Genomic DNA, 23,380 nt, shown 5'->3' with positions numbered 1-23,380 from the left:
GTTAGTCTCTAAGGTGCCACAAGTACTCCTTTTCTTCTTTCCATGACGGCTCCCCCTTACTGTGCTACCTGCCCCTGTTCTCTCAGCCGCAGTAACTTTCCTAGGGGAGTACGCGGGCTGGGAAATCCAAGGCCTTGTCCATATCTGTTCTGCTGGGGAAGCTTTGTCCGTCCTCCTACCGCCCCCACTTTCCGATCTCTTCACAGAATTTCCTTCCTTTTTGTCTTCTGAAGGCAGCGCAGAGGCAGAAGCCCCATTTGGCCCAATGAAGAGCTGGGGAAACTCCCTCTGCCCAGGGCGAGCTGTCTGCAGCTCGGAGCCTTTGAATATTGGGCCACATGTTTATTGGCCTGAGATGGAGAAGAGCTGATTCTTACTGGTTTTGGTCACGCTCTGGCTGTGCAAAGGGACCTTAAAGCGAGCATATAGGTGTTTTCTCCTCCTGTTAAGGCCTCTTTACACTGGCAGAGTGGTGTAATGGAGCCTTTGTGGAATGAGAATGAGGTCCTGACTTGCTCTGTGTTAAGTTTGGCCCGTTGGAAGTCAGGAAGCCAGGTACCCAGGGGCCCTCAGAAATCAGAGATGACTTAGGAGCCCTACGCTCCCCGAATGATGGGGAAGTTTGGGTCGGAGACCAAATGTTGTGGTCCAGGCTCGTTGCTAGAGGAAACTCAAAAAAAAGGGGAAGGGGAGGTTGTGGTAATGCCACCCTTCCCCCACCACAATCTGGGCCTGGTTCTCAGTCGCACTCCAATTCCCTTAGGCTGCTCTGACAGAGTAAAGCAGTTGGAAATGTACCCCTTAGAATCTCCCCAGGGCAGGGGGCCTTCCCAGCGGGTGTGGAGCTGGCATAAGGGATCTGCTACCAGCCTGTGGTGGAGAGGGTGGATTGGGGGCATGGCTGAAGTGCAACACACTATGGGTACTTGCTGCTTTCCAGGGTCCATAGGGGAGTGTGGGGAGCAGAGCATAAGTTAGAGCAGCCCTGAGGTTGCTTTAGCTGATACCAGGGGCCAGAACACAGAGGTGGCTTAAATCCACCTTTTCCCACCCCACTCCGCCCCTATCCTGAGCGCAGGAACAGCAGACCTGAAAATCAGGCCCTGTGTCTTAACAGATGCCACCTAGGCTAAGCATGAAAGTCGCACTACTGTGAGTCCCACAGCCTCTGGGGAAACTGCTTTTAAGAAACTCTCCATGGGGAGTTGGCCTTTCGCAGACATTAGCCACATCCTCCTGCCTTATCCAAGCGGGGCCATCCAAGGAATGCAGCGGAGAGTCTGGTTCCCATGTCGCTGGTGGTTCACATCAGTGGCTTCATTGGCTCACAGCTGATTTAATGACTTTGTTTGAGTGACCGAAAGGCTTCAGCCTTTGGGTGGAGGTTAGCAGGGGTTTCCCAGAGACCCTCCCTCTGTCGGGGTGGAGCAGGTCTTGAGGGTTGTCATTAAAAGCTGACTATGACACACGGGGCCGTTTGTTATGCAAACAGCTTGTTCCACAAGAGGCATATTTCCAAAGAAAGTGCACCTACCAGAGCTCCCTATCACAGACTGGCATAGCATAGCAAATCCTCACAGAAGGGAGGGGAGTGTGGGTTAATGGCTCAAGCAGGGGTCTGGGAGTCAGGACACTTGGGCCTTGTCTGTGCACTAAAGTTGTATTGCTTTAACTAACCCTATAGCAATATAACCCCCCCTAGTGTGGATGCAGTTATATTGGTAAAAAAGTGCTTATACGGGTATAGCTTATATATGGCAAGGGGAATAAGCTATACTGGTATAAGGCACCATTATACTGGGGTGGTCCTGGTGTTACTGTATTGGTGAAAAAATCAGTCCCCTGTCCAACATAGTTACCCCAGAAACAACACTGTGAGCAGGCCAGCGCTTGGTTCTAGTCCTGGCTCTACAGGAGGGTATGGCCTAGTGGTGAGAGTGGGTCGACTGGTGACTCAGACTCCTGGGTTCTCTTCCTGGCTCTGTCATTGCCTTGGTGTTCACTTTCAGTCAGTCAGTCAGTCAGTCTGTCTGATCCGCTTTGTGTCTGTTTCTGTCTCCTCCGAAATAAAGGGAGTCACACCTGCCTCAGTGAGGCGAAAGAGAAGCGCTTTCTGTTTTCGGAAAGGAGCAATTTTCCCTTGATTCAGGCTCTTTTTCAAAAGTTTTTATCCAACATTTTCTTTTTTTCCCCTCCTCCCCTTTCCTTTCCTCCCTCTCTTCCCCCTTCCCCATTTTTTCCTGAAAAGGACGGGGGGGGGGGAGGAGAAGAAGAAACAAATGCACCCCCCCCCCCGAAAGCCAATCCTGAAAATATTTTGTTTTCAGGTTCTGCCAAAATGATTATTTTTTTGGGGCAAATATTTCCGTTGTCAAAAAAAAAAAAAAAGCCATTTTAACAATGACATGTGAGCCAAATACGGCTGGATTAGACTTCTTGCTGTGAGCTCCTAAATTCTGTCTCTTTGAACCACTGTAGTCCCAGCCTGGGATGCAGATTGGCCAAAATGCTCACTCCCCTTCCTCTCCCCCATCCCGCTACTGTGCCACAGTGCACTGCATGACCTTTTGAAATATCCCAGAATGCACTGCTTCTGGGAGTTGTGCCAGGTATGGCATGATAAATACCCAGAGGGCATTGCAATGGAAACTCTAGCACAGAGCCAGGCAAACTTGCAAAGGTTCTTAATGCAAACCAACGAGGTTCATGCAGGGGGGGCTGAGCTGTCTGTGCTTAAAACAGTCCCCGCCAATGGGTCAATAACTGTAGCATAGTTGCAGCCCTCGGGGGAAAGGTGCTTCCGAGGGAATGAACGGAACAGGGCAATTATGGAGTAATCCATCCCCTGTCATCCAGTCCCAGCTTCTGGCATCGAGATGAATTAGGAAGGTGCTTGGAGCCTCCTGACTCTGAAGCCAAGGAGTTTTGCCATTGATTTAATTGGGCTTTAGAGTAGGCTCTCATAAATCCAACCCCCTGCTTTCTCAAGAACCACCTGTCAGGTTAAACTATCCTGTGACTAATCCAGGGTAACTGAGGGCTTCTGAGGTGTTACCGTGTTGTATGTCATAGCCAGTGGAAATGTCATAGCAGTAGTGGGAATGGAACCCACAGTCTCTTGATCCAAGAGTTTAAGGAGAATCACCATTAGCTGATAGCAATATAGGGCATAGGACACCCAGACAAGAAGTTCCAATTGAACGCACTGACTAGAGGATGATAAATGTGCATGTGCACACTCTCTGAACCCCTCCCTCAATGATTACAATACATTTTAAGACATGTATTTTAACCGGGAGGGGCGATTAACCACTGGAATAAACTACCACAGGAAGTGGTACATTCTCCATCTTTTGATGTCCTCCAATCAAGACTGGCTGTTTTTCTGGAAGAGGTGCTGGATCCAAACACAAGTTATTGGGCTCAGTACAGGGCACCTGGGTGAAATGTAATGGCCTGAGCTATACAGGAGGTTATACAGACTAGGTGATCTTATGTTCCTTTAGGCCTTAAACACTGTGAATGAATTACAGCACATGACTGGCTTTGCCACGAATAAAAGCTGTCTGCTCCCCCCGATTCCAACCTGCTCCCAGGGAACATTGTGTGATTCCTGTATTATTTCCCAAAGGCTATAAATGTCAGCTTGCCAGCTCCAGTCCAGCACAGGGTTCTGAGCGAGCAAAAATCTTTACCGCTTGATGGCTTGGTACCTTTTGGTGGCCTTTAATGTGAAATGTCTTGCGGGGCAGGTGTCGGGTCTCTGTCCAGTTGCTGCTGGGAGGAGTCTTCATGTCACTGCTCAGCAGACAAGCCAAAGTTCCAATGGGATTCAGGATAGATGTGTCTTTCTAAGGAGCTTCTTGCCTCATCGAGTGCTGCTCCATAGGGTGGAATAGGCTATTAGCCGTGCGTCAGGACGCGAGAGACCTGGATTCAGTTTCTAGGTATGTTACAGTCTCCATGTGTGACCACAGGCAAATCTCTTAATACTTCCTGTGTAAAATAAATATACCAGTTAGAGGCTAAGGTCAGATTGGCAGGGACCTTGGATTTTTTCCACCTTGCTCTGCAGTCTGGGGTATGGGTCACTTGCTAGGGTCATCGGGGTATATCTCATTTAATCAAGTCTCTGCCATTGCCAGGGCCTGGGATGTTGGTGCATCTTGGTCCCTCCTGTTCTCTGCCTATGGCACATCATAGTCTCCTGTGGGTTGTGATACTTCGGTCTAATTTCAGTTGTTGGGTTTAGTGTGCTGGTGCTGGGTGCTGATTTGTGGCCTGTGATACACAGGAGGTCAAACTAGATGGTCTGGTGGCCGCTTCTGGCCTTAAACTCTGCGGGGCTGTCTACACTGCGGTGTAAGACCAGGGTTAGGAGAACTTGAGTTAACAAATCCTGGGTTTGTTAACCTGGGGCTGGAGAGTCTACACTCATTTGTAACCCTAGGTTAGGAATTATTGAACCCTGGGTCCCAACCTGAGGTGGCAGTGTCTTCACTGCATTGTGTGGGCCTGAGTCCCATCATCCATATCCCAGAGATCCAAGCACCCTCCCAAAAGGTAGCCGCTCCACCTTTGTTCGTGGTGCAGTGTGGAAAAGCTTAGCTGTCCACTAAACTTGACCGGCCAGAGGACTAAGAAAGTTTGCCTGAGGGTCCTGGGATTATGGGGTACTTTTGGCAGACTCCTAGAGCTTGATTCCAGTGTGAGTCTACACTGCAAAGCAACAGGGCTTGAACTCTGGGTCCCAGCTTGCCTCAGGCTTGGATCTTCCACCTCTGTGGGGTCCTGGGACCCTAGATCCGAGCCCTAGGTTAGTGCGATTTGTGTGTAGGCAGAACAGGGGTTAGGCTTGAGCCTGAGTTCAAACTCTGGGCTTACACTGTAATGTAGACATTCCCTGAGGCTCTATGACTGAGATCAGGGTGCTGATAGGTGCTGCACAGACACGTAGGGCGACACAGTCCCTGCCCTCAATGAGCTTCCAGTTAACTACACAAAACAGATAAAAGGGAAGCAAAGAAGGGTACAAACTTCCCCAAAGACAGACGGCCGATCAGTAACTGCAGACCCACGTGTTACAGGCCAGCGCTCTGATCATTTATCTGCATTGCTTCTGTGCCTGCCATCTTGGGGTTTCATTATGCTGGGAGCTTTACGTACCCACAGGCATGACAGTCCCCTCTCTGAAGAGCTGGAGTCCAGATCCTGAAATGTATTTAGGTGCCCAACTTCCAGTGAAATAAATGGAAGTTAGGATCCTACAGACCTTTGAGGATTTGCTCTGGCAGCCCAAAAGATAAGATGTAGTGGTGGTGGAAATCAAGAAGACAGGGGGTGGGAAGAAAGGACTAATGATGTTTTAGCATTGACTAGCTGTGTGTCACAATTCTTAGTCACTCTGTAGCAGTCAAACACAATGAGCCACATGTCCAGCAGTTCCCAGCGGGCTGCAATTGTTTACAATCATAGTAACGAGAGACCGAAAAATCTTCCAATCTGTAAAAGGTTGTTGTAAAGGGGATGGTGATCAATTGTTCTCTGTGCTCACTGGGGATGGGACAAACTTAGGTTGGCTATTAGGAAAAAAGTTCTACCTTAAGGGTGGTTAAGCATTGGACCAGGGAACCAAGGGAGGTTGTGGAATCCCGTTATTGGAGGTTTTTAAGAACAGGTTGGGCTAACTCCTGCCAGGGATGGTCTAGATATATTTGATCCTGCGCTGGGGGTGAACTAAGTGACCTCTTGAGCTCTGTTCCAGCCCGACAGCTCTATGATTAATAGAACAATTTGTTCCATTAAAATGTCCCTCTAAATAAACAGAAACCAATTTTTTTTTTGCTATCTATTTTGTGGTCTTTGTAAACAATAGCTGGCATTTCTATAACACTTGCCAGGCTCTTGAGAGGAAGTGACCAAGTGGTTAAGGCATGGCTTGAGACGCTGGAGCTCGGGGTTTAAGTTCCTGCTCTGCTACAGGCTTCCTGTGTGATCTTGGGCAAGTCACCTAATCTGTCTCTATGCATCAGCCCCCCTTCTATATGGAGATAACAACACACCCGTGAGGTTATGTTAAAGAGCAGGAGGTGCTCAGACAGTGAGGTAATGGAGGCCAGATATCTATGATAGAAGAGGCCAAAGGACACTTGATTGATATATAGGTGTGGTCTATAATTAAAAATTAGATCAACCTAGTGACATCCTGACTCAGGGCTGTGAAAAATGATGTGCCCCAAGCACCATAGTTGGGTCAACCTAACCCCCAGTGTAGACGCGGCTAGGTGGACAGAAGAAGTCTTGTGTCCACTTAGCTACCACCGTTTGGAGCTGTGGATTTATTACAATGATGGAAAACCCCCTTCTGAAGGAAGATGTGGTAGCGCTTGTAGTGTAGAGATAGCCATAGTCCAGGTTATTGAGCCTCATTTCCTCTGCCCCTTGAACAGTCATTTCCACCAGTGCAAAGTGGGTCTAAAATGCTGCCAGATCAGAAAAGTAGCCTTTCACACCCACTTTGAGCTCACTTGACCCTGGTGGAAATAACTGCTCAGGTGCAAGGCAGCAGAGGATCGAGCACTGTGTATAATATAGTGACCCCTTCACTCGCCACTGAAATGCTTCCACCTCTGAGCAGGAATGCAGCAGCTGTTTTAGCAACATGGGGCAACACTTCCCAGCAACTGCAGGAGGGAAGTGAATACACTCAACTCAGGGTTGCCAACACTTGTGATTTTTATCACGGCCCTCATGATAATTCGGTGTTTTAAAGCCCCAGCTCCTGGACTAAGAAATAAAATCTCAGCTTTCATTTGCTTCAAAAAAAGTAAGTTTCTAGCCCTTGTGCTTGCAATAAAAAGCTTGAAAATGTGGCTGCTGAAAGCTCCAAAAGGAGACGGCAAATAAAAAGAACGCAAATGTATTGTTTAAATAATACCCTCTGTCTTAAAAAATCATATCTCAGGATATTTTGGGGCCCTGTCTCGTGACTTTTGAATGCCTGGTGGTTGCAACACTGCTAACTGCTGGAGGGAATTTAAGCCTGGAGTATACACAGTTTTTGTGCTGGTATCACTATGTCTGTTTGGGCGTAATATTTTACTGAAACCTGTACAATTGCCAGTGTGCATGCACTGGTCCCTTTATACTGGTATAACTTATTTCCCTTTCCGCAAAGGAATAAGCTACACCAGTATAAGCACTTTGACACTAGTATAACTGTGTCCAGACTAGGGGGTTTGCATCACTGTAACTGTACTGCTTATCCATACGCACGCGGGAGTTAGAGCGTAATTACCTAAAGTGGAATTTGGCCAGGACATTAGGGTTAACACCCTGACTCCTACGTGTGATACCTCGGTAGGCCAGGCGTTGCTGTGGGTCGTATGTATGGTCTGAAAGACAGAACCCAGCTCCACTCAGATAAGGGGGGCTGCTGGCCTGGAATGACCCTGGTTAGCTGGAGATCTGAAAGGATTGCTGTACGTGGAGTGCAGGGATGTGTTGGCTGCAGGCAAGAGCTTGCAGAGTTGCATGTTCACCTGCCTTTTAGAGCCCTTGTGGATGTGCTCGGAAGCCAGCACTGAGAACAGAGGCAGGGGAGGAGGGTGGAGGTGTGGGGAGAGGACGCGGTTAGGGCTCAGCGTTGTAGAGCAAACCCTGCACAGTGACCTAAACCACATATTCACACATCCTCCACCCACACAGCAACCCCCATCCCTTCACACTGCAGGGTGTTGGGAAATTGCTCTCTGCCAGTTCACGGGGCACTCAGACCAACACCGAATGCCCCTTTCAAGAGGACTCATTTTCAGAGCAGCTGTGGCTTCTGCAGAGATCACTGGGAGCGGCACATGACAATACAGTAACACCTAGAGGCCCCAACTGAGATGGGGGCCCATCATGCTAAGTGCTGCACAAACCGATAGTGAAAGATGGCCCCTGCCCCAAAGTCTAAACAGGCAAAAGGGAAAGCAAGTGCATTTCCCAGGGTCATACAGGGAGCCTATGGGAGAGCCAGGAATTAAATCCCTCTCACCTGAGTTCCAGCCCAGTGCCTTAACCATAAGACTCAGACTTCCTCCCTTTGAAAATCCCCCTCACCCCTTGCGACAGAGTAATTTATCAGATCTGGAGCCTTAATTTCTTTGGATTGCTCCTCTCTATTAAGGGAAGTGAAGGGCCAGAATCTGAGCTGACTTGAACTTAACACAAAATGTAGCCCATAAAGTGCCGGGAAGCTGACTGAAGTTAATTATGCATCATATTTCTGTTGCTGCCCCAGATCCAGCTGAGGAATAGTGTTGGAATCTCCCTCCACCCCTTCTCTGTCAATTTTAACTAAGGAGATTTGCTTCAGAAGCTGGAAAACATATGTCTGAAGGGATCTGGCCCTCACGTTTCAAGGTTTGATGCATTCTGACAGCTAGAAAGCAGTCTGTGCTTCAGCTGTTTTGGGGAATTACGTACAGCATCTTCCTGTGCCAGGCCATTTGGTGAGGAGATATTTGTTACAGTGAGGGCCTCGAGTTCGAGATGGGGCCATGAACTGAGCCCCCCGCTGGCTTCCAACAGACCTGAGCTGTGCTGGGGATAGGAGGGCTTGGATGAGGTTTGACGTTGTGCGGTTCTTTGGCCCATCTGTGCTTGGGCTGAATTTTGTAACGTCAGGAAATGAGCTGGTGAGAGGTAGGCGGCCCAGTGAGAGGAAGGCTGGCTTTGTGGTTAAAGCAGAGGACTCAGACAAAGTGGGCTCCATTCCCAGCTCTGCTGCAGACTCCTTGCGTGACCTTGGACCAATCACTTAGGTCTGGTCTGCACTGAAAACTTAGGTTGGCCTTGCTACGTCGCTCAGGGGTGGAAAAAATTCAATTCCCTCTCCCCCGCCCCAAGAGACGTAGTTAAGCCGTCCTATGCCCCGGTGTAAACAAACGCTTGGCCAGTGGAAGAATTCTTCCGCCAACCTAGCTACTGCCTCTCCCTGGGGTGGATTCACTACGGCGATGGGAAAAACACCTTAATTCACTATAGCAACTGTCTGCACTACAGCTGCCCAACATGGGGCCTCTATTTTGTCTACACTACAGCCCCTACAGTGGCACAGCTGTGGCGCCATAGTGAAGTCGCTTCCCTTGTCTATGGAAGGGGCTTTTCTACTGATGTACTTAATCTACCTCTCCGAGAGGTGGTTGGAAGAATCATACCTGGGTTCCTTTCTGTTTCGAGTAACAAGTGAAACGAGTTTGATGATGTTGTTTAGTTCCCAGTGGGATGCACGGCCTCCAAAACCAGGGCCTGATTTCCAGAGGTGCTGAGCAGACGCAGTCCGAGTTGAAGTCAACGGGAGGAGCCGTCAGTGCTCAGCACCTTTGCAAACCTGCCCAGGTTGGCCTCTGGTGGGCTTCCACCACTAGAGTCCTTGGGTTGAGGCAGATCCCAGAGTGACGTGCAGCAGCTGCGCTTTGTGTTTGGTAGGGCTGGTTGAAAACGTTACATCTGAACCATGTTTTGACGGAACACTGGGTTTTTGATTTAATTAAACGTTTCAGCAAAAGTGTCAGTTTTCCATGACAAATGTTGATGTTTTCTTCAAAAAATTGAAGGGCAAACCCTAAAATATTTCAATTTAGTTATGCTGTGGCAGTACCTTGTGGTATTAGTTGTTCGACTGTCTCATGTCCCCATTCTCCAGTCTGGATTGGTCTCCCCTAGTCACACTGCATTTCCCATCATGAACCATGACTTCCAAAAAAAGAAAAGGTGTACTTGTGGCACCTTAGAGACTAACAAATTTTCACATCCGATGAAGTGAGCTGTAGCTCATGAAAGCTTATGCTCAAATAAATTTGTTAGTCTCTAAGGTGCCACAAGTCCTCCTTTTCTTTTTGCGGATACAGACTAACACGGCTGCTACTCTGAAACATGACTTCCAAGAGGACTCCACTGGTGCGGCTAAGAGCAGAATGTGCAAACTGCACAGACCTGAAACATTAGCCGCAGTGGGTTATGCAATCTTTGACTGCTCAGGCTTTGTAACACCTGAATTCAACCTGAGGCACTGTGGGCTATTCAACTGTCTTTCAGTCCACCAGCTATTCCTGAACAGCTGGCAGGGTGGACAGCTGGTTTTCCATTTCTTAAAGCTTTAAGATCATATTTTTTACAGGGTTTCTTTCTTTCTTTCTTTCTGTCTTTCTTGCCTGCAAGGTCTTGTGTCCCTCAGATCCAAGGAGAAGAGAGCCCTTAGGACTTGCAGGATCAGGGTCTAGCTGCCTTTCTGTCAGGATTCTTGTAATTGTCAGCCAGGTCAGAACAAATATCTGGATAAAATCCTCCAAACTAAACACATAAATGACTGCACAGAGTATGAACATTGAGATCCCAGCCCCTCAGGGACGAGGGATGCCCTGACAGGACAGGAGCCCTGATTCCCGGTATCCCTTATACCCAGGTCAGGACAGAATATGCACTTTACCTGCATTCGTCACTTTATCCCCTTGGAACTGACGGGCATTTCCCTTTTTCAGTTTGATTGACAGGCAATGGCTACAAATTGCCGACTGGAATGAGCTGAAGATGCAGCCATCTGACTAACAGGTAGGAGGAAAAATCCCTATTTAACACCCACTATTGGTTGTTTTTTTTTTTTTTTTTTTTTTTTTACAAAGAGAAGACTTTTGGGAACAGATCCCCAGTGTGGGGTTAATTGGGGCAGCTCCATTGGGATTAATGGGCCAGGTCCCTATTTGATGCAGATTAGTCCCGGAAGAAGGGGCGTGTCGCCAGTTTACAGCAGCTGAGGATCTGACCCCTAATTATTAACTAGTATTTTGTTTCAAGGCAGAAAGCAATGGGGGAAAAATAGCAGGTTTCCTCCCTGTCCAGTGTGGTTTTTTGTAAATGGGCACGGTGCCATTGATGTCAATGGGCCAGATCTCCAACGGGTGCAAACCAGAGTCACTCCATTGAAGTTCAGCTGAAGTCCTGCTTCAATCTCTCCAGGGCATCTTCCTTCTTAACGGGACAAGATCGTGGGTCTCTGGCTTGTATTTCATAAGCCTCCAGTTCCCTGCAGAGCCCTGGCCAGTTGGTCCACGGGGCTAAAGGTTCTGGGACCCCAGCATTGGTGGGAGTTTGGGGGGCGGGTACACAGGGTAGAGGACGAAGTGGTTTCAGGAGAGACTCCTTCTTCTTCCTGGGCTGCGGGGAAAACCTGGAGAGCTGCTAGGTTTAGGGAGTATGTGTCCTGTGTGCTCCACCCTTCCAATTATGGCAGTGTCTTCCGTCTGGACTGCTGTTTGCCGAGAGCGAGCGAGAAGGCAGAAATTTCCCCTCCCTATTTGGAAGGAGAGGCTGAGCTGAGATCACATTTCCTGTGGTCAAACTGGAGGGCGTAGTAACAGTTTGATGTGCAGCTATTCGACAGCATGAGGCTGCCCACCCCCTATGCGGCTTCGCCAGCCTCCGCTGGTGAGCCCTGCATGGGGTTTGTGGCCAAATCTCCATTTGTTACCAGTTGCAGGCAATAGGTGGTATGGTAACTGCCTAATCCGTCTTGAACACAAGCTGAGGATTCAGTTCATAAAGAGAACTTGCATGATGGGGCGGAAGGAGTGGGGGGCTCTGTAGCCGAAACTAATCAGACAGCGGCCGGGGAGCAGCTAAGGGACTGTCCTAGGGTCAAATCAGAGAACTGGTGCCACCCCTACAACTTCTGGGGAAATGCACCTATCCTTTTAAGTGGTTAATGGGATCCAGAGCCTTTAAGATATTGAATCCAGCCCAGGTGTGTAGCGAGTGAAGCCATTGCCATCTGAGGGGTGCTGTGTGGTCTTTGTGTGAAACTAGTTAGCTGGGGCTCAGCCCAGGCCCTGGCTGGCTGAGGTCCTGCTTGCCACCTGCTGGCACTAGTTAGCCCTTGTGCAATCAGTTACACTTGTACAAAGTGGGAGCGAAGCGCTACTGGGTCAGAACTGTACAGCCACTTTGCACTGATGCACATGACCGCACAAGGTGCGGGGCAGGAGGGGAGCAGGCTCTGAATTCCCCTCATCCTGAAAGAGACGGTCCCACTGGACTCAGAAGTGTGGCATATTGGTAGGGGGCCATCTGCATGGGAATCGCACCTGACTGATGGCCATGCTGTACCTGTTCTAAGTGTGTGTGTGTGTGTGTGTGTGTGTGTAAACAGAGGTCTTCACTCATCAGTGCATTCACAAGCAATTTAAAGGGGCCTCAAAGTGATCTTAAATTATAGTTGCTTCCCCTTTAGGGACCCTTTGCACCACTATGGCAGCATAAAGGGGCTTTAGTGTAAAAGAAAATCTAGCCATGAATCCACATGATAGGCCAGATTCCCAGTTACGCTAGTCTGGCAGTGCAAAGGGGCCTTTAACATACGTGCAACTATAATTTACACCTATTTTAATAACAATGATAATCCCTAGCTCTTGTATGCTATACCGCTTTTCATCCGTAGCTCTCAAAATGCTTTACAAAGGAGGTCAGCATCATTATCCCCATTTCATGTGAGGAAACCGAGGCACAGAGCGCTGAAGGTCCAAGGTCACCCAGCTGACCTGTGACCGAGCCAGGGACAGAGCCCAGGTGCTCTAAATACTAGGTTACAATGCTTTTAAGGCCCCTATTTGCTGCCAGAGAGGTGTAAAGCAGCCTCAAGGCTTTTTTATACACCCGCTACACGCGGTCAGACTGAGAGGACATTTCAAGTGGGGTCCCATAGGGTGCGTCCTGGGTCCAGTACTATTCAATATTTGCATTAACGAGCGGAGGACAGAGTGGAGAGTACACTTATACAATTTACGGATGGCATCAAGCCGGGAGGGGTTGCAAGTGCTTTGGAGAACAGGCGGAGAACTCAAAATGATCGTGATAAACGGGAGAATTGGTCTGAATTCAGTCAGGTGGAATTCGGGAAAGAGAAGGGAAAGTGATACATGTGGGAGGGGAAAATCAAATGCATAATGCACAATGGGGAATAACTGGCTTGGTGGCAGTACTGCTGAAAAGGATCTGGGAGTTATCATGGATCAAAAATGGAAAGTGAGTCAACCATGTGGAAAAAAGCATTCTGGGATGGATTCACAGGAGCGTCATATGGAAGAGGCTGGCCGTGACTGTTCCGCCCTACTCGGCACGTGCGAGGTCTCAGCTGGAGCAATGGAACAGGTTACCAAAGGAGAGGCTGTAGAATTCTCATCCCTGGAGGTTTTTAAGAACAGGTTAAACAAGCATCTGTCAAGGATGGTCTAGTTATATTTAATCCTGCCTTGGTGCAAGGGGATGGGCTAGATCAGTGTTTCTCAGCAACTGGTCCGTGGACTGGCGCCGGTCTCTGAGATCTCCCTGGCACAGTTTAGGATGGCAACAAGCTGGTCCTTGGTATCAAAAAGGTTGAGAAACACTGGTCTAGATAGGTTTCAGAATAGCAGCCGTGTTAGTCTGTATTCGCAAAAAGAACAGGAGGTCTTGTGGTACCTTAGAGACTAACAAATTTATTTGAGCAGAAGCTTTCATGAGCTACAGCTCACTTCATTGGTCTAGATAACATCTTGAGGTCCCTTCCAGCCCTACATTTCTATGATTCTATGGAAAGTTGTACCATTTTAACTGTCCTGGTATAGATTAAGGGATATAACCCACTCCTGTGGAAGCAGTTCTACTGATATAAGAGTGCTTGTACTGGTATTGCTATTCTCCTAAAGGAAGGAGAAAAAGTGATACTGGTATAAGGCACCTTTATATTGACACAGCTGCATCCATAGTAGGAGTTGTACTGTATTTTGGTAGCAAATCACAGCCCTAACTGACATAGTTTTACCAGTAAAAAACCTGTGTGTAGAGCACACCTGAGTGTGACTCGGAATCAGGCCAGTGTCATTGACACTAGTGGAAAGTGTCTGCACTAGTGCAAAGTGCCTTTGGGGTTTGGTAGTGTTTTACATCCACTCTGCACTGGTTTAAGTGGATACACGACCTGAAGAACGACGTAGAATCAGATCCTTAAATCTTCTAACAACATGGCTCTCAGATGTGTGTGTGTATCGGAAAGGATACTCACTTAAAAGTTCTGTAGCTAGTCAAAGAGTCCCACAAAAAGCACTGAGTGGATGTCTCCAAGCCTTTATTCCTCCAGCCACATCCCTAATGGGATAAGTCCTGTCAACAAGGTTGTAAGTTTCCCATGTCAAAAGACATTGCAATAAACAAAGAACAAGATGAGCGCAGATTTGGCCATAATGGCTGGGCTTGTTAATGCAAGAACTCAGGCGTGGGCAGAAAACCTGGTCTTCTGCTGTGCCAGCTTGCAGGGGTCTGGGAGCAGTGCTGATTAGAGATAACTACAGGGCCAGATCCTGAGCTGTTGTAAATCAGCTGCAGCTCCCCTGAAGACAGTAGAGCTAGACGGAATGACATCAGCTGGGTATCATGTGCCTCTTAGGACCAACGTCTGAATTCTCATTTACACTAAGGCTTTTCATGCCACTGTGGTAAAGTAAAACGGTTTTAAAGCAGTTGTGAGTGTAACAGATTGACACCCACTTCAATGCCCCTTTGCAAATAGGAATCATGCCCCCGATGTCTGTGTAAAGGGTGTGGCCATGAAGCTATTGGACGGAAGAGAGGAATCTCAGAGCATCTATTTTTCTGTCAAATAATTCTTTGTCTTTATGGGACGACCTCTCACCTGGGGCTTTCAAAGTGCTCTGAAAACATTCGTTACAACCCTGAGTGCTAGTTAAGTATCATCACCCTTTTATAAATGGAGAAACTGAGGCACAAATATAGTGATGGGAGTTTCCCACGACCACACTGAGATGAGGTGGCAGACCTGGGCAGACCCAGGTTTTTCTCTGCTCTAACCAATAGACTCAACTCCTCTCCAATGCCAGAAGCCCCAACTCCCTGTCCTCTGCTCTAACCACTAGACGACATTCCCTTCCTGTGAAAGCAGATTGTATACTTGGTCTCATCCATCATGAAATATAAGTGTGAAAAGACTCTTATCCTGTCCCTATCTCCTTCCCTTCCCCGGAAATGAGAACTGCTGGTGGCATTAACGGGGTGGGGGGGGGATGTTGGAACAGTTTAAAAGAGGGTATTTTTTTTCTAGAACTCATATTCCTGTTTATTGCTGTTACAGTAAATGTTTGCATCTCCATTGTCTGTAATGAGGTTGTGGGTAGAGACAAGGCTGGGTAACCGTTTTATGAGGGTTTTATGGTTTCATGTAATGTATATTCTGTATCTGATATTAAAATCAATACAAGGAGAGATTTTAAAAATAATCTGACACCAGCTCTTGAAATGGGTGGGGGGGCGGTGGTATTTTCTCTGCTGAGCAAGCAGGTTTTGCTGGATGTTCAGAAGAGGATTGAGATGGCTTTTTAATATCAGATCGGGGGCAGATAATAAACTTGAGATCATAGTGGCTGCATATGGAAAAGACTGGGTGAGGTCATTGTCCGTTCCCTTGCAAGGTCAAGATGGAGGGCCTAATTCTGGTCTAAATGACACCGGTATAAATCATGAAGAGATGCCAGTGTAAAATCAGTATAAAGATCCCGTAGTATCTCATGAGATGGAAGATCTGCTGGATCGTAATGTGTTGTTTATTATTATTATGGTGTTACAGAAGTGCATAAAGGCCTCAGCCAAAATCAGGACAAAATACTGCACAGATGCATAAAGAGAGACTGTTCCTACCCTCGAGAGCTTATGATCTAAAGGCACGTCTATGCTAAGGATGCTACAGTGGCACAGCTGCTGTGCTGCCACTCTGTCGCCGTAGTATAAACGAGCGCTACCTCAACAGAAGGAGTTTTTCTGTTGTGGTAGGTAATCCGCCTCCCCGAGCGATGGGGAATTCCTCCATCAACCCAGCCCCTTCTACCCCGGGGGTAGGTCAGCTTAACTGTGGTATTCGGAGTGTGGATTTTTCACACCCCTAAGCAATGTATGTGTGTCAACCTCATTTTCAGTGTAGGTCAGGCCGGGATGTAGAAAATAGAATCAGGCTGTGTGACCCAGGCCTGATCTACCCCTAAACCTTAAGTTGACCTAACTGTATCATTCAGGGCTGTGAAAAATTTTGCCCCCCATGTGGCATAGTTAGGTTGACCTCACCCCAGGGGACGTTGACGGAAGAATTCTTCCGGTGACCTAGCTACCGTCGCTTCTCGACGAGGTGGATTAACGACATCGATGGACAAGCCCCATCCGTCGATGCAGGAAGCATCCACGCTACAGCAATGCACAGCGCCAGAGTTGGGTCACTGTAGTGTAGACACACCCCTCGATTCACAAAGGTATGTAGGTGCCTCACTCCCATTGGATTCACATAGGGACTAAGGTTGCACAGTAGGTTTGTAACAGAGCCAGGAGTTGAACCCAGCTTCCCCATCCTATTTCTTACCTACCTGGCCATTCTTTCAGTTTTTGTTCTGAATCCTGATCTGCACATTCCTTATCTACACTAGAAAGTTTTGTAAGTTTAACCATACTGGTGAAACTAAACCGATAAACCCCTCCTAGTGTGGATGCAGCTACGTTGGTATAAAAGAGCTTATTCGGGTATAGCTTATGCTGGTTCAGGATCAGCTGAGTGTACAGGTATGAAGTCTGGTTAGACTGGTGTAACTGGATCCACATTAGGACTTATATTGTCTAAGTTATATTGGTATAAAATCACTCACCTAACTAACCTAGCTATATCGGTATAACTCTTCCAGTGTCGACCAGGCCTAGGTTCCAAAGTGGTGTTGTTTAGAGGACATAGGGGTTGTTGCCGGGTGCCCAGACATAGGTTTTAATCGTAGGGCAGAAGGCCCCAGGACCGGTGGCTGATACGCTTTATATTTTTGATCAGACCAGGGCTTTTAGCAGTTGCTCTGAGGCTGCAGAATTGCTCACTCAGTGGGTTGATGCAGCAGGTTTGAGGTTGGAGGAGGACTTTTCAAAAGTGCTGCTTTGAAACTCAAACCCTTCCGTTCCCCAAACGAGCCTCGCGGTAGGAGTTGAGCGATTTATATAAGCTCGTTATTGACCCTGCCTCAGAAGTATGTGACAACCAATACCGGGGTGATTTAAAACCCACATGGTCATGTCCTCGCGTCCTGGAATGCACAGTGCTGCTGTCCGCGATCAATAGGCACTTTGGGTTCCTGTGTCCAATGCAATTTGAGGTACGCCAAGAAAACCTCTACTGCATTTTGTACCCAACCACTTCTGGTGCAGAAAGGCTCTCCAGGACAGTGACCTTCCTTGAATTGGTGCTTGCACCTCTCACCGCCTGCAGCACCGTCCCATTGCAATTGTGCTCGGTAAATCACGTGCCTGGTAGTACCATGCGCTTCATCTGCAGGGCCTGTGCCAGTCCGGGAACAAGGCTCACTAAATGAGCTTCCCTTTTATACTGTATGCCATGAGCCTGATTTTCAAAAGCGCTGAGTCAGTGGGAGCAGTGGTTGCTCAGTACCCCTAAAAATCTGGCCCGATGAGGATATAGATTATACTCAAACCATATTCCACATCCTACCCTTCCCAAACTGTGGGACAGTTAGGGTCCAGAGCTGACTCCATCTCTAGTTTGAATGAATTCATGGTTTGGTTTAGCTTATGCAGTATCTGGAATGTTGTGTCCCAGGGTTGAAAAGGTGACCTCCAGTACGTAGCATTGAAAATAAGGGCCTGGTGTTTAAGATTCTGTTCTCTAAGGAGCCCTGGATTCAATTCTCTGCTCTGCAACAGACTCCCTGTGTGACCTTGGGCAGGTTATTTACATGCTCTGTGCCTCAGTTTCCCATAAACTTTTTGGAGCGCGGGCTGCCTCTTATATGTATATCCAACACCCAGCACAATGAGGAGCTGGTAGCCGATGAGACCACTAGATGCTACTGCAAAACAAATAGTAATTCAGCATTGCTAGCTCCTAGGTGTTCAAAAGTCATGGGTCGAACCCAAAACGTCATGAGACTGACTTAAAAAATCATGAGATTTTTAAAAAAATAGATCAATCTCGGGTTCTTTTCATTAGCCATGTAGAAACTTTCATTTCAATGAGAAATGGCTTTTTGTCAAAAATGGAAATTTTCATAGGAGAAAATCTCAATTTTTAATTACATTTCCCCAGTCTTTCCAGGAAAAAAGCCTTAGCCCCCCAAAGCCCCTGGTGAGGTGGGCAAAGCTTTGCTCTTTGGTGTAAGGGGCGGTTCTGTCCTCGCTGTTCAGAAAGATTCCTAACCAGTAAATCTTAATTTCATAGATGGGGAAACTGATTCACATTAGACAGGCAAAGTGAGTTGCCAGAGATTGCACAGCAAATCAGTGGTACAGTTAGGGACAGAACCCAGAAATCTGGATTCGCCAGCTTCACCTGCTTCAACCAGTAGACCATACTGCTCTCCCAGGGCTGGGAATAGAACCCAGGAGTCCTGAAAACCAGTAGGCCATCACATCTTCCAGAAATCAGACTGAGAACCTAGGAATCCTGATGTCCTGCCCCTGTACTCTGACCCCTAGACTTCACTGTAGTGTAAGGCAAGTTTTGTCCTTCCAATGCTTCCATCGCCATTTGGTATTTTGCAATTGACTGAGATCCATTTTTTAAACTGCAGAAGGAAGCTTCCTTTCCTAGGAAACGGCCTCTCATGCCGTCTTCATGAGAAACTCTTGTCTACATGTAAAAAGAAAAGGAGTACTTGTGGCACCTTAGAGACTAACAAATTTAACAATTAACAAATTAACTAAACTCCTTTTCTTTTAAATTTGTTAGTCTCTAAGGTGCCACAAGTACTCCTTTTCTTTTTGCGAATACAGACTAACACGGCTGCTACTCTGAAACTTGTCTACATGTGTGTTCCTGCTTTAACCATATCTGTATCCTATGATGGATGCAATTATCTCAGTACAACAGTGCATATATTGGTATAGCTATTCCTGTACAGGAAGGGGAATAAGCTATACTGAGATAACGCACCTTTATATTGGTACAATTGTGTCCACGCTAGGGCATTGAATCACTTTAGCTACACTGGTGTGGTTAAAGCTGCACACTTTTGTGTGTACACACACGCTCAGTGAGTCTCCCTATGCTTGCGTATTTGTTCCAGACTAGTTTGAAAAGTCCCAAGTGTGCAGGCATCCTCTGGCTCTGACCAAGCCCCATGCGTCTGGATCACTCACCACCATTTACCCCCATAGCCTTTTCCTGGGCCCTGGGCCCTGGTGCAAATGTCCACCCATCATGCAGCGCAGTGGAAGAATCCGGCCCTGGGTGTTTATTTACCAGTCCCTTTCCATCATGAGATTGCAGGAGCGAGTGGGTCGATAGAGACAGGACAGATTACGGTGCATGGAAGTGCAGGGGGCGCGCGTGGGTGAGTGTGGACGTTGGAAGGATTTTCGGTCCAGGTAACGCTAGACAACTCTGAACGGCTAGGCAGGCCCCCCCCCACTGTGGTCACTGCTCCTTTGGCTGCAAAGGAAGTGAACCAAGCGGCTGCTTTCAACAGCTGTTTCCAGGCAAGCTGCTTTGGCTTCTCCCATCCCCCCCTGCCCCCCCTCACGCTTTATCACCTCCCTCTAGTTTTACATCTGTCTCTGCCCTTTAGACAGGCCGAGTTCTTTCTGTCACTCTAGGACAGTGTTTGGGGAAAGGGAGGGGGGTTGGTTCATTCCCTCTATGGTGCTGTCAGTGACAGATTGGGGACAGTTGTTGAGGCGCTGGCGAGGGGGGGGCGGGAGGAACACAGGACACAAGACGGCTTTCCTGCAGGGCTGGGACTGGCTCCCTTGTCGTCAGAGATTCCTTGCAGACATCCAGGGCTGAGCATACGTGGAAAAGGACGCAGCCATCCTGTCTCCTGTAAGTACCTCTCACTCTTTCCACTGGGGAGTTTAAAATTAGCAACTTCTTTTTTTAAAAAACAAAAAACAGGCGTTGCTTTAGCTTGACCAGCCCAACTGGGTTAGGGGTTGGGGTTGGTTTTTTTTTTTTTTTTTTTTTTTGGTTTTGGTTTTAAGCTTGGATGATGCTCCAGTGGCCCATGGGGTTTAGGAGACAACTCAGCAGCCGACACCCGTGTCCCCTTCCTCCCCGCCCCCCCCCCCCGCTCCCCACCAGATCAGCTTTCAGAGAGACTGCCCTGTGCTGAGAAACCATGCTGTGTTTAGCCTTCTTATCTATTGTCACCCTCTGGTTTTGTTGCATTGTTTTTAGCTGGAGGTTTTGTTATTAGTAGTAGTAGCGCCCCTGAAATAGACCTTCGGTGTGTGTGTTTCTTCTTGAGTCACTTTCTGAGCAAAGTCAGGAGCTAGTTATTGTGTGTATTATGGTAGCACCTAGATGCCCCACCAGGGATCGGGGCCCTGTTGTGTAAGGTGCTGCACAGGTACGTATCAAGAGACTGTCCTTGAAGAGCTTGCGGTGTAAATAGACCAGACAGACAAAAGGTGGGATGGGGAAACTGAGCCACCGAACAGGGAAGGCTCTTGCCCAAGTGGGCCAGTGGCAGAGCCAGGAAAATAACTCAGGTCTTGCGAGTCTTGGTCCAATGTACTAGCCACTTGGCCATGCTGCCTAAAAACAAACAAAAGCCCAGCCATGCAGATAAGAATGTCGAGAGCTTGGATTCAGAATTCACATCTGAATGTTGTCCCTACCCCTAACTAAAAACAGGCACCCTGACATCCACAGAAGTTTGCATCTGGGAGGTGGGGGGTGGGAACCCCTTTTCTCCCAGAAAGAGGAATGCCACTGATTTAAGAAGTCAAAGGGCTCCCATCTCTCAGGAGCAAGGGTGTTTAGAATGACTGGATTCAGCGGACACCCTCGCAGCACCTTTGTGTTGGCTCTGCTAGGAAGCTGGCCTAAAGCCCTCTCCCTGGGGAATGGCTCCTGCCAAGCACAGAGCTAGCCCCTGCAGGAGTCTGTTCTGGGGTAAGCAGGGAATGGGAGACATAGCTGGTATGATTCATAAATTGTAAGCTTTTGGGGGCAGAGACTGTCTTTTTGAAATCTGTTTGTACAGCGCTTAGCGCCGGGGAGTCCTGATCCATGGCTCCTACATTCTATGGTAATATAACTGATTAATAATAATAATAATAATAATTAATAATTAATTATTATTATTAATAATAAATTCCTGGTTGCCACAAAACCCATAGAGTTATGGCAGTGCAGGAGGCAAGTTATACTGTAGGCTGTTCGGGACAGGAACCGTCTTTTATTTGTAGGCATGTACAGCACCCAGCACCGTGGGGCCATGATCCTTGATGGGCAAAGGGGAGGCCTTTAGGCATTCCTGCAATACAGATAATAAATTAGGGCAGCACTGGGAATCAACTGGCTCAGGAAGCCCCAGAATAGGGGAGATATAAGCTGCTTCCCGCACTCTCCATGTGACAGTGCAGGGATGGATATCTAACCTCAGCATGGGAGCTCTCAAACATAGTAAGATGGTCAATTTCAGGGCTGTGACGGCAGCATGGAACATGCTGCGAAAGCAAACAGGAAGCAGGGCTAGGAGCAACCCACTTTGTTTACTAGGTTTTACCCAGGCTGTTTATAGTGGTTCCGCCGAGGTCTTTTTTTCTTTTTCTTTCTTTAACACCCTTCTGCAAAAGCAATTGCACAGGGTTGTTTTGTTTCCATCAGGTTTGTTGTATTGCAGAGTGGAAATTTACACCTTGGGTGGGACGGTGAATGTGTCCGGAGCTGGATTTTTTCCAAAATTGCCCAGGTTTCCTAGAACTCAACACCTACCATTGGGGGTAAGAGTTTCCAAAGAGATCAGCACCCAGTTAGGCACCGAAGTAAGGTGGAGATTTCAGAAGTGCTCAGCAGCCAATGTGCAGATATGAAGCTATTTCTGTGGGTGATAAGATGGGAGCTGAGGTCTTCTGAAAAATGTGGCCCTGGATGATTGTTGTTAATGACACCTAGCTCTTTTTGTCAGGTGACCTCAACACGTTTTACAAAGGAGGTCGCCATCATAATCACCCCCATTTTGTAGATGGGGAAACTGAGGCCTAGAGAGGGGAAGTAACTGGCCCAAGGTCACCCAGTAGGTCAGAAGCAAGCATCAAACTCAGGTCTCCTGAATGAGTCACAGTCAACCATTTTAGCCACTTGGCCAGCGATATTCAGACTGAGCTGCAGCAGCCGCAAGTGGCTCTTTAATGTGTCTCCTGCAGCTCTTTGCAGCACATGATATTAAAACACGTGATTTAATTATTAAACAGTCTAAGTTATGAACCAATCAGGATGCTTTTACTATGTTATTAACCAATTGTAAATGATAAAATAATAATAATACTTGGTCAGTCATTTTGCTGTGAGAATTTATATATATAGAGAGAGAGTAAATGAAACAATGAATTCACATTATTGTAAAAAGAACAGGAGTACTTGTGGCACCTTAGAGACTAACAAATTTATTTGAGCATAAGCTTTTGTGAGCTATAGCTCACTTCATCGGGAATTTATTAGTCTCTAAGGTGCCACAAGTACTCCTTTTTCTTTTTGAGAATGCAGACTAACATGGCTGCTACTGTCACACTATTGTGGCTCTTTCGGGTAATATTGATTGCTAATTTAGCTCCTGAATTGCTTGGAGAACAATGGTGCACCATTGTGCGAGGCGCTGTACAAACACAGAATGGTAGACAGTCCCTGTCTCGCAGAGCTGACAATCAAATAGAGACCGCAAACACGGGGTGGGGGAAAGGGGTAGAACGTACATACTTTGCATGATCATGTGTGCTGAGTTTTTTTTAAAACTTCTGGCCTAATCATACTGGATCAGATAGGGCTGTTGGATACCTGAAGGACTCCCAGCAGGCTGTTTTGAAAATCCTGGCTGAAAGCTGAAGGCTGATAGTCTCTGCTGCCTAGACCTATTCACGAAGCAGTTGCATAACATGTAGCAGAAGAAAAAATCATCAGGCAAGGACCCAGAATCAGGATGAAAATGTTCTAATGATGGGCCTGTTTTTCTAGTACCTTGTGCTGTCATTTTGCATCTTTGCAAAGTTGGGGAGATTTCCCCAAATTTGTTGCTTTAAAGAAGAGCAGGGGTCCTCTCCTATTCGGGTTTTTTCACTTCCCCCATTACCAAGGTATCTGAGCACTATCAAGCGATAGGACTGGCATTGTTCATGTGGGTCTCTTTCCTTCTTTTTTTTTTCTTTTCCTCACTCTAGGGGGAAAACTGTGTGTGGATTTTTTTGGGGATGTTTTTTGTGGAGGAGGGTTAGTTTTTTTTGGGAGTGTGGGGAATTCAAAATTTCAAAACTCAAAAAAATAATTGGATAGGTTGAAAAACTGGAGAGATTCCAACCAGCTCTCTGGTTCACTCAC

General features: G+C 47.4%; 1 protein-coding gene across 14 annotated transcripts in view; it reads left to right on the top strand.

The window, feature by feature from the left end:
• MEF2D (myocyte enhancer factor 2D) overlaps positions 1–23,380 on the top strand; it is a 174,726-nt gene that overhangs the window by 42,888 nt on the left and 108,458 nt on the right. For 8 of the 14 annotated variants that reach the window (XM_038382421.2, XM_038382432.2, XM_038382433.2 and 5 more), the window contains exon 2: positions 10,527–10,596. The exons of 2 other annotated variants lie outside the window; for them this stretch is intronic. The gene's annotated coding sequence lies outside the window, so the exon portion shown is untranslated. Of the gene's footprint in view, positions 1–10,526; positions 10,597–19,749; positions 19,886–22,771; positions 23,181–23,380 lie in introns of those variants that run through there. 4 more of the 14 variants (XM_043502372.1, XM_043502368.1, XM_043502369.1 and 1 more) reach the window with 3 other exon arrangements.

Source organism: Dermochelys coriacea, chromosome 24 (assembly GCF_009764565.3).
Source record: "Dermochelys coriacea isolate rDerCor1 chromosome 24, rDerCor1.pri.v4, whole genome shotgun sequence".
Taxonomy (NCBI): domain Eukaryota; kingdom Metazoa; phylum Chordata; order Testudines; family Dermochelyidae; genus Dermochelys; species Dermochelys coriacea.
Note: the sequence above shows the minus strand (reverse complement) of the source record. Positions and strands in the feature narration are given on the sequence as shown.